Source organism: Phodopus roborovskii, unplaced genomic scaffold (assembly GCF_943737965.1).
Source record: "Phodopus roborovskii unplaced genomic scaffold, PHOROB, whole genome shotgun sequence".
Taxonomy (NCBI): Eukaryota; Metazoa; Chordata; class Mammalia; order Rodentia; family Cricetidae; genus Phodopus; species Phodopus roborovskii.
The window spans coordinates 2,202,940-2,213,963 of record NW_026126647.1 but is presented as its reverse complement, the minus strand read 5'-3'; positions in this window follow the sequence as shown (position 1 = coordinate 2,213,963).

The window sequence follows — 11,024 nt, the reverse complement described above, 5'->3', positions numbered from 1 at the left end:
AGAAAATTATCCATTTTTAGATATTCTAAGAATTCTTAACAATATCTTTTGAACATCTTTGACAAGTGGTTGGAACATATCTTGGCCAGACTGATGAAAATTCAGAAAATTAATTTGCTATTTTACAGATCAAAGAGAAGTATTCTCAATGAAGATTAATAATGATCCACAAATTACTCTCTGTGTATAACTTGCACTTTGTTTTTATTTTTAGATAATATCCATATAGAGCAGATATATGATATATGTCCTATCATATATTAGCCTATTTTGGATTATACAAGCAAATCTTATGTCCTTATTAACTTCCACCTCTAATCTTTGGATTCAATGTCTTTCCCTGTATTTCACTAAAAAGGAATTCTGGCCATTCAGGTTGTAGTTCATTTATCTTGACTGTGCACCAAGATTTTCAGACACAGTACACACTCATTAGAGTGCTACGTGTCATTTCAGGTGCAGGTTGATTTTATATTTCTACCCCCATCAATACAAAGGGTCAGCTGCCATAAGTTACCATTATTTTTCTGCTAGGTAGGCAGAGGGCAGCTTTCAAACTGTTGTTTGCCTTGTTGATTTTACTACCGCAATTCCAGTGTTGTGGCTTGACTTTGGCAGCAATAGAGACCTGTATTTCAGGTGTGTAATCAGACTAACTAAGCTTGAAAGAGAAGATTAGCCTTTCAATGCTCCCTACCTGGTTTGATTTCCCCAAAGGGAAGCAAATTAAAATTAGCCTCATAAAACTGAATGGTTAGCATAGAATTAGGAAAAGGAGAATTAGTTCAGCATTTCAATATTGAATTCCATCAGGATTTTAACAGTCTTTGTTAATGAGGATAGAGATGTATATGCCATAAGAAATGAGGAGGCTGCGTGTCTCCCCCAATGCACATAAACACACTCTTCCCCTAGAAATTTATGGAGGAAGGAAAGTAAGTCCCCATTGTTGTCTAACGGTCTATGCTGTTTTCCCACACACTGTATTATGATTCTCAATGTCTTATTCTTACAAACCATCCTGCTTGGATTCACCAATATTTTACTCTAAAGAATCAGTAGCTGTTACAGTCCCACTTTTAGTGAATAATCTTACTTATCTGATTTCCAAACTTTGAGAGAGCATCTCTTTACCACCCCGAATCTATGTGGCGGGTGACAATGGAATTTGAGACAATGTGATCATATTCAGATGTTCCACCTTTGCAGTGAACTTACTTGCTTGTTTCTTTGTCACCATTTAAGGGAGACACAATAGAGTCTAGACTCTTGGGTAATAGCAGTAAAGTGGATTACTTTAACCTTTTGGCTGTCCTAACATTTCACAGGGAGCTACTGAAATCTAAGTTGGGACCCCGCTTCCTACAAATAGTTAGGGCTAAGACATATGGTCTAATCTCTCCAAACTCCTATCTTATTCCTACCTTTTCTAAGATGTATTCCATTCTGATTATAAGCATTTATCTATGAGGATTATGAGGGATCAATGATTAATGGAGAAAAGTTCTTTAAAAGTCTCATGTGTTCTGCAAATATTCAAAGAGGAATTACTCAAAACATTCTCCCTTGGTGTAAAATAACACCCACATTTCTAAAGTCTTTTTGAAAACTTAAAAAAAAAATATAACAACATGACTTATCATTACATATTGGCTAAATTATGTCTTCGATGATCCACTTGGACAATAGTTACATGTACTGTAATGTCTCTACAGAGTTTTATTTATTTATTTTTTGGCAGAACAATATAAAAAGATGCAGAAGGAGCAATCTTTTTAATGCCACCATTTTCAAGATACAAATACAAATTGGAGATGAAGGTGAAGATGAGAAGCAACACTATAAGGAAAATGTGTATCATTTTAAAAGCTAATTGTGATGATAATTGCACTCTGCATTGGAAGTACAGGGATGATGTTAGAGCTTACAATGGATTTGTTCAAAGAAATAAAGTAGATTGGGCTATTCAACATTGACTGAATTGTTCATTACGTTAAGAATGGAGAGCAATCTTGTAAAATGCCATCTCTTGCATTTATTTTAATTTTGTGGGAACATTTATGCCAAATAAATGTAAAAATTCCCCGATATCACTCCTACCTCATTAAAGAGGAAAATTACTATGTGTAAATGCCTTTGACAAACAGTCATGTTATTTAAATAATTATCACTCTGTCTTATTTCAGTAGAGCTACAGAAAAGGAAAAATCAAGTAAAGAAGAAAAAGAGGGATTCGAGACATTTGTCAAGGACAGAGAAATTAGAAAGAAAAAAAATTCTACAGATTTCACTCACAGCTGCAAACACTTCACCTTCATACATGGCACTGTCTTCCCCAGGAAGCATCATGGACCTTCCATGTCTTAGTCACACACATATTTAAAAAAAATAAATACTAGTGGTAATGAAAAAAAAATGAGAAAACTCCAGCTGTAGAGTTTCTGCCATGTGGAGCTTATGTAACCACACACATCGCCTCCACATTCTGCACATCTGTGGCAGTCATCTAGATAACACAGCTACCAGCTCTGTAGGTATGCGTATCTGCACTACACGTATTGTAAACACTGGGCTGGTTCTGTAAAACAAGGAAAGCCCTGCCTAGACCCAGGTTTTACTTGGGCTACTGGTGCAACACAGTCTACACAGTCCTCCTCTACTACTACCTGTGTGCCTTGTTTGGCTTAGACTTTTGGAAGTCATCCCTCACCTGAATGCTGAGCCCAAGGGGGGAAAAAAACTGTCTCTTGTTTCCAAGCTGGACTCTTCAACACACTCTCTCCTGTTTCATCCCCATGCTTCATGTTGGCCGTTTGCCCCCTTTTCATAAGCCAGTGTATAATGAGTCTCTGCCTGGGGCATGTAAATATGAAGACATTCTATGTCTTTGCAAGCATGCTTGACTTGGCAGCTCATGACCATGAAGAAGACTATCAAGATCATATGAGGAATCTTCTTCAAGAAAGGCAGGTAGTCTAAGTACAGATAAGGACCGAACAGAACAGAGAAGGACTACTACATTCTAAAATTCAATAATTTATTAATTTAGCAGGAGAAGTCTGTGTATGAGGCATAATATCCTGCCATGAGTTGAAAGCCAGGAAATAAAACTAAATTATAAAGAATTTTTCTTTGGTTTGCAGTTTAACAACTGTTTAAAAGAAAGCAATTTTCAAAAGGCATTATAGATCATAAATAGAGGGGTTTCATTTGAGAAGGAAAAGAAGAATATATGTGTGTGTGATATTATACATATTACATATATGTTACATATTATAAGATATATATTTGTATACTATATTTCTTTGACTACCCAGTACAAAGAAAAAAATGATATTATATAGGCAAGCCTGGTGATTTCTTTTAAACATTTTTAAGTTAAAACATGTTATTCTCATAGAACAGATTTGCATTCTGTTTACTTTGTTTATCCTTTCAATGATATAAAGGAACAACAGGCCTTTGTTGTTCCTTTATATCATTGAAAATCTGTCAATGTAGACATAGAACTCATATGTTTCCCATATCAATAAAATAAAACAGTAAACAAGATCTTGGGCAATTCCAAATCATGGTGCTTATATTTCCAACATGTAATACATAAAAATAAAACACTTAAAGGCCTCCTTACATGGATATTAATTATGCATAATTGGATGCCCTAAGAGTGAGTCATTAAGTGATGATTGGACTATGATATTTGGTGTTTAGTAGCAGTGGTAATAGGGAATTACATTTACTTCCAAGGGGAGAAAAGATCATTAAATTTTTAATTTGCATCTCAACATTTCAATTATAACATGTTTAATGTACTGGACATTAACCTTGAGGGATTTCATAGAATTGTGGGACTTCTCCAATCAGCTTTACTCTCTTGCATGCATTTCCTTAAGGCGTTGGGTATCTGTAACTGCTTTAAGTTCATTCTGTCCTCTCAAATGCTTTGCAATGTCTTATTACTGCTTCTGTTTCTTAGATGTTTGGTAAGAGTCCATAAAATGAAATAGGACTGCGTGTGTTTCTTGCTAGAATACTTTTTCCTCATGATTCAACCGACAGCTACTTTCATATTAGGTCTGATATTTTCTCTCTGATCTTGAAATCGAACCAGACCCACAGATATGTAGCCCCATTATGTTGACCCAAAGGATTCTCCATATATCAATGAAATAGTCATTATTGTGCTCCATTTCCTGTTGCTAATATGAAAAATGGAAAAGAACACTCAGCAAATTTTGTTTTCATCCCTGCCTTTCATTTATACGTATTATTCATGAGTTTCATTGAAACTAGCTTGCCCACGTCTTTACTTTCATGAAGCACTTTAGGCCAGCATGCTTGGACTTTGAATTTATACTAACATAAATTATCTTATAAAGTTGAAATGTGTGGTTAGGTATCATGTTCTTACCAGATAAATGAATATCACTTTTGAAGATTAAGAAACAAAGTAATACACATATGGACTAATTAGCAAATATGAAGTATGGTTAAGGTATTTATACTGGCTGAGATAACTCAAGAAATGCACATAAAATCACAAAATAATATAGAAGAGTAATCAAATGAGCATTTATTGGTGAATGTTGATTTAAGTAGCATGAAGGACTCATTTAGTACGAGTTTAGAAAGGAAGTGATCATATGCTACATTGTCAAATTGATGAGGTGTGTAATTCATGATCTTGCCTAAAACTGGTTAATTTTTTTATGGGAAATCTGACTGAAATGAATTCAAAGGAAAGTTAGAGTTAACAGGGTACAGCACAACAAAGCAAAGTTTCTGAAGACTTTGCTATTGGTACATTGGGGAAACAACAGGGCTATGAAGTATCCATGGAGCACTTTTTTCCCCACCATTTTAGTTTGTAAGGACAGAAGCTTCCAGAACATATTTGTACTTTTGTGTCAACTGACTGTCATCATACAGAAGACTATATGGACATTTTTCAGAATCCACATATAAGAGTTGACATAAACATTAAAAACTAAGATTCATTGATGAAAATAGAGGGAAAGACTTACAAACATTTCATGGAGATGACTTCAAAATCACAGGCAACAAAAACAAAAATAGATAATTGAGATTTCACCAGACTAGAAAGTTCCACACATAAGAAATTGTTAGTAGCTTGAAAATACAAGGGGGCGTTCAGAAGAAAATATGTGGAAATCAAATATAAAATCATTTGCCAATATCAATAATGTATTAGGAATTAAAGCTCAATAAAAAGCCAAACTATCCTATTTAAAAAAAAAAATGGGAAAAGAAACTCAATAGCCATTTCTGAAAAGAAGATATAGAAACTACCAACTGTTACATGCTACATTTAAAAACATTACAAAAAAAAAAAAAAAACCACTGCCAATCACTCAAGAGATGCAAATCAAATCCATAATAAGATTCTGTGTCTTATGAATTCTGCAGGGTGTTATGAAAAAGATGAAAGATGGAAGATATTGAGAAGGATATAGCAAAAAGGGGCAAATTGTTATCTAATACTCAGAACAGAAACTACTGAAGCCATAGTGGGAAAGAATGTACAGGCTGCTCAGAAAAGTGCACATAAAATTACAACATGTGCCAGAAATCCCCCCCCAAAAGGATATGGAAGTCTATATTTTGAAGATGAATTTGCATGTTCATAGTTTGTAGCACCTTGACATTAGCCAACATATGGAAGTGATATAAATATCCCAAACCATATATATATATATATATATATATATATATATATATATATGTATATATATACATATATATATACCTATATATTGATTTATTTAATCATCACATAAATTTAGATAAAGAATACTGACTGACAGACAGTGCAAGGTGTCACTTATATGCAGTATAAAAAAAAAGTGGCACTTACAGAAATATAGAGTAGATTTTAGCTAGCAGCGTCCGGCAGACTGAGAGAACAGAAAGGAAGGAGAGATGTTAGCAACGTTAGCTGGAAGGTATGTTTCAGCTCGTGAGAGGAGTAAATCCTAGCCACTTTGTGCAGAGTATTGTGACTATTTTTAATAACAACATATTTTATATTTTGAATTGATAATAATACATTTTAAATATTTCCACCAAAAGGGGGAGATACGCATACAGAGTGATAGACCAAACATTCAGTCTAGTTGAATCATTCAGTCTAATTAAAATGTGACAGATATATGAAACTAACATATGATATAGTGTACCTTAAGAACTGAATAAATGTTTACTAAAAAAAAGCTCTTCTGTGGAAAGGTACACCAAAACCAAAAGAACAGGGAATATAATTAGTTATATTTCATTTGAGTATATACAAATTTTCTGATTTTAATTATGTCACGGTTATCTTGTTCTTGTTAAAATTAATTGTGCATTATCAAGACAGCATTAATGGAAAGAAAATTATAGCACATTGAGCATATTTTTGAATCTGTGAATTACTTGTGCATTAATGTAAGTTATTCAGCACATATTTTACAAATGACCGTATAGAAATTTTTATAGCTGTATGCAAGCCAAGCTGCATGCACACAGGAAGAGGTCTCTTATGCTTAGTTCTTTATACTAATAAAACTTGACATATTTTAGAGATCCTTATTATAAAATCTTCAGTCACTATGATGTACATATACAACCATTGGCTTTGAGCTCTCAACACTGAACTGATGTTCTCTTAATGAATTCAGCCAGGATCTAGGTAAAGGGTTGAAGTAAAAAAACCTCATGCCACTCTAAACTGATGATGTATGACTTTCAGTATCACAATAGGTGTGCAGTCTATATGCCATGTTACTCTGTACTAGAACTTTTGATATATCCCATGAAAGGATTTCCAACAATGAGGCAAATCTGGGGAAACCCTGACCCTCAATGTCACCAAATTACTCCTTGAGATCAGTTCTTGAAAATGAAACTCTCTCCGCTCCTGTCAAAGCATAACCCAAACATAGTCGATTTAAACAAGTCTTGTGTCAATTGTGAGTTTGTTGGAGAAGGTATTAATAATCTGATTTCTCCTAATATTTTTACACATCACATCAAGATAGCTCTGAGTCAGAAAACGTCAGACATTGGGACTTAGGTACTCCCATCAGATGAGCACGACAGTTCCTGTGAAATAATTCATCCTTCACACTTTCCAGCACTGCCTTTTGTCTTTTTGACATTTGAAGTTAGAACAAGCTTTTGTACAATTGGGTTTTTTTTATTATTTTCATGACTATTACTCAAAATTAATTTCAAAGTATTACTTATTTGGTCAAAATTGCCTATTTGTGATATTATGTTTAGTCTCTTAGGTTCACACGGATGACCTTGTCTTAATTTCTCTCACGATTCTAAAATTTATCATTGACCATGAAGAATTTATTTTCTATGCCATGAGAAAAGAAATTTCTTTAGTGCTGTGTTTGTCATTAAGGCTAATGAATAAAATTTCAAATAGTTTCAGGTGGGCATTTGAGAGCTTCGTTTCAGAAAATCATTGCTTTGAAGAGACAGCAAGGCTCAATGGCTTTTATATTTTGTGACCAGGATTAAATTCTGTTTTGTAATTTACTTGTTCTCTTGGCTCAAAGTCTTAGGATTCATTTAACTCCATCTGTTTTTCTTTTTCTATTCCTTCCCTTCTTCCTTCATTCTGTTTTCCTTGCTTTTCTTGTTTAATCTTTGAAACATCTTTTAAGTGAAGTATTTTTATGAAAGCTAACTAAAATCAATATCTATAAATCTATATCTAAGGACATGGATTTAGAAATATAAACCTAAATAAAATAGTTTCATTTTCTAAGCGTTAAAACTCAAAAATATGTCTAAGTCTTAGTCAAGAATATAATATACTTATTATAATAAAACAGAATAATATAAAATAATATAAAAATATAGTATTAAAAACTGTTTTGGAAAGTCAATAGTCTGTAAAATAAGGCTGATAAACACTACCTGAATATGTTTTCATAAATCTATATTAAGCATAAAATAAACTATATGTAGATAGTATTCATTTTATACTTATGATATTATTGTTGAATGTGAGTAGTCTCTGAACCTCTGCTCTGGCGTCTTCCATTCAAATAATGAAAACAATGCATGTGAAATGTACGAAGTATAATAAAAGTTTTGGAAGTTAAATGTTGTACAACCAAGTAGCGTCTTTAAACACTTAAACAGAAATAACAAATAATAAAATGTGACATTTACTGGGAATAACATGCATATCAGTACTGCAGTAATTTGAATATGAATATATAGAAACACAGGCTTTAACAGAGTTTTTAATTAGAACCCATCAAAAAGAAAAAAGAAATGAAGGCAGCACGTTATTGAACTAAATCATAAAGAGCAAATGCTAACTTATTCTAAGTCATCACATTAATGCAGTTTACAGCAGTGGACAAACCAATGTTAATTGAATTATAAAAGAAACACATGTAAGAAGCAACTTGTCCTGTTATGAAAGGCAAGCACATATGAAAAAGCAGCTTTAAATTACACAATGCAGTTTAGTGCTGGATGCATCTACAGACATAAAGTAGCATAAATAAGGTATGTCCTTAAGGGCTTATGCTTCTTCTCCAATTTTTATTACATAAACAATTCAAGAGGAAGCCAGGTGAGACCCCACTCATATTCTAGCAATGTCGTGTTATTAAGCTAGTTCCATCCTGCCCTATCACCTGTCCTGTATCTCAGTCCATGAATTCACCTTGTTTCCATCCACTTAATGTGCAATGCCAACATTGTTAAGATATCCCCCAATACCTCAGAATGCAGATCTTTTAAATAAAATTCACATACAATGAAATATACATGGCTTGATTGTGTCAATTTATGACATACTCATACGCCTGTGCAGATTAAATTTGTTCAAGGTCCCGAATGCTATGCACTCCCAAAAAGAATCCTTCCAGTTGATACCCCTGTCTTTCTTAGGGCTACTATTGTTGTGATAAAAATACTAGGAACAAAAGCAACTTGGGGAGGAAAGGGTTTATTTTGCTAATCTTCCACATCATAGTCCATTACTGCGAGAGATCAGGATAGACCGCCGGAAAAGGTACAGCCTCAATAGAAGAGTGAACTCCAAAACTGAGGAGGTCAAGAAGAGAGACCGAGACTTGGCATCATGTTTCTGGGTCACTCACTGAAGGGAGCTTGTGGGAAGGTAAGGTTCATGTTGCAGTAGAGACCTGGACTTTTTGGAGGTTCCAGTATTACTTGATGAATTCCAATGGCGTCTATATAGTAGAGCTGGCCCGGCCCTCGAAGCAAAACTATATTTGCTGTAGGTGACTGTCCAAGCTCTGTGGTGAAAATGTGATTGAATCCCAGATATTGGACATTGAATTACTTACACTGTGGAAGTTTGGTTATGCTTTGACTTGATTGTGCCTATGTTCTGGTTTTCCCTGTTGGAATGAGAAAGTACTTAGTTTTGATTTTGTAGGAGCACACAGTATTTAGAAAACCATTGAGGATGTTAAAGAGACTATGGGCCTTTTAAAATTTGTAATATATTGTATATTCTACCACAGTCTTTATTAATCAGGTTTCACTAGAGAATCAGAACTGATATAATGGATATATATTAAATACTATTATATATTTAATATGATATATATTCATTTAATATATATTAAATATTTGTAATATATATTAAAATAGATTTATTAGAGTGGCTTACAGATTGTAGCCCAGCTACTTCAACAATAGCTGTTTCCTCACAGAAAGGGCAAGAATCCAGTAGTTGTTCAGTCCACAAAGATAGATGGTCTTCAGTCTAGATTGGCATCCTATAAGAAGCAGGATAATACCTCAGCGGCAACATCGATGAACTTGACAAGAGAATGAGGGCAAGCAGGCAGTAGGCAAACATTTTCTTTGGATGCCTCATAAACCAGGCCTACATTATTTGCACCGATCTTAGAATTATGTCCTAAAATTCCACAGAGCAGGTTGCGGTTGCTGATAATCTGGATTTTCTAGAGATTTTTTTCAGCTCCAAGTTCCAAAATACTTTCACAGGTCTCTCAAAACGTGATCTGGTCTGTCAGGGCAATAGCCCACTCCTGTGCTAATTTCTATGGTTGAGTTTCTAATTCTGTGATAACATCATGACCATAAGCAACATAAAAAGGAACAGTATTGTTTTACTTACACTTCCTCATCACATTCTATCACTGAACTTGGAGCAATAACTCAAGTCAAGAATCTGGAGAGAGTAACTGATGCAGAGGCCACGAAGGGATGCTGCTTATGAGCCTGCTACCCCTAGCTTGTCCACCTTGCTTTCTTGCAACCCCCAGGACCACCAACCCAGAGGAGACCTCACCCAAAAAGGGCTGGGCCCTTTCACATCACTCACCAATCAAAACTACGCACTACAGGTTTGCCTGCCTATAGTAGAATCCTACGGAGACACTTAGTCCAAGTTTCCTCCTCTATTTTCAATAAAAAAAGAAATGTCAAAGCCAGAGTTATGACTCAGTTGATTCAGTGCTTGCCAAGCATGTTTGAGGTTCTGAGAATTAACAGCACACCTGAAAGATCAAGAGCAAAACAGAAGCAAACTCACTCAGGAGGAGTAGACGCCAGGAAATAATCAATTTGAGTGCTGACATCAATAAAGTAGAAACAAAGAGTTTGTTCTTTGAGAAAATCAACAAGATAGACAAAACTTTATCCAAACTAACCAAAAGGCAGAGAGAGAACATGCAAATTAACAAAATCAGAAATGAAAAGGGGGACATAACAATGGACACTGAGGAAATCCAGAGAATCATAGTGTCATACTTTGAAAACTTGTATTCCACAAAACTGGAAAGTTCAAAGGAAATGGACAATTTTCTGGATAAATATCACTTACCAAAATAAAATCAAGAACAGATAAGCAATTTAAATAGATCCAAATTTGTACCCTTTCTTGCTTTCTCTCTTTAGAAAACAGGAAGAAGAAGAAAAAAAAAAGAAGCAGAATAAAGTAAAACAACCCTGAAAAACATAAACACATGTACTGGAAAAAAAAGAAAAGAAAA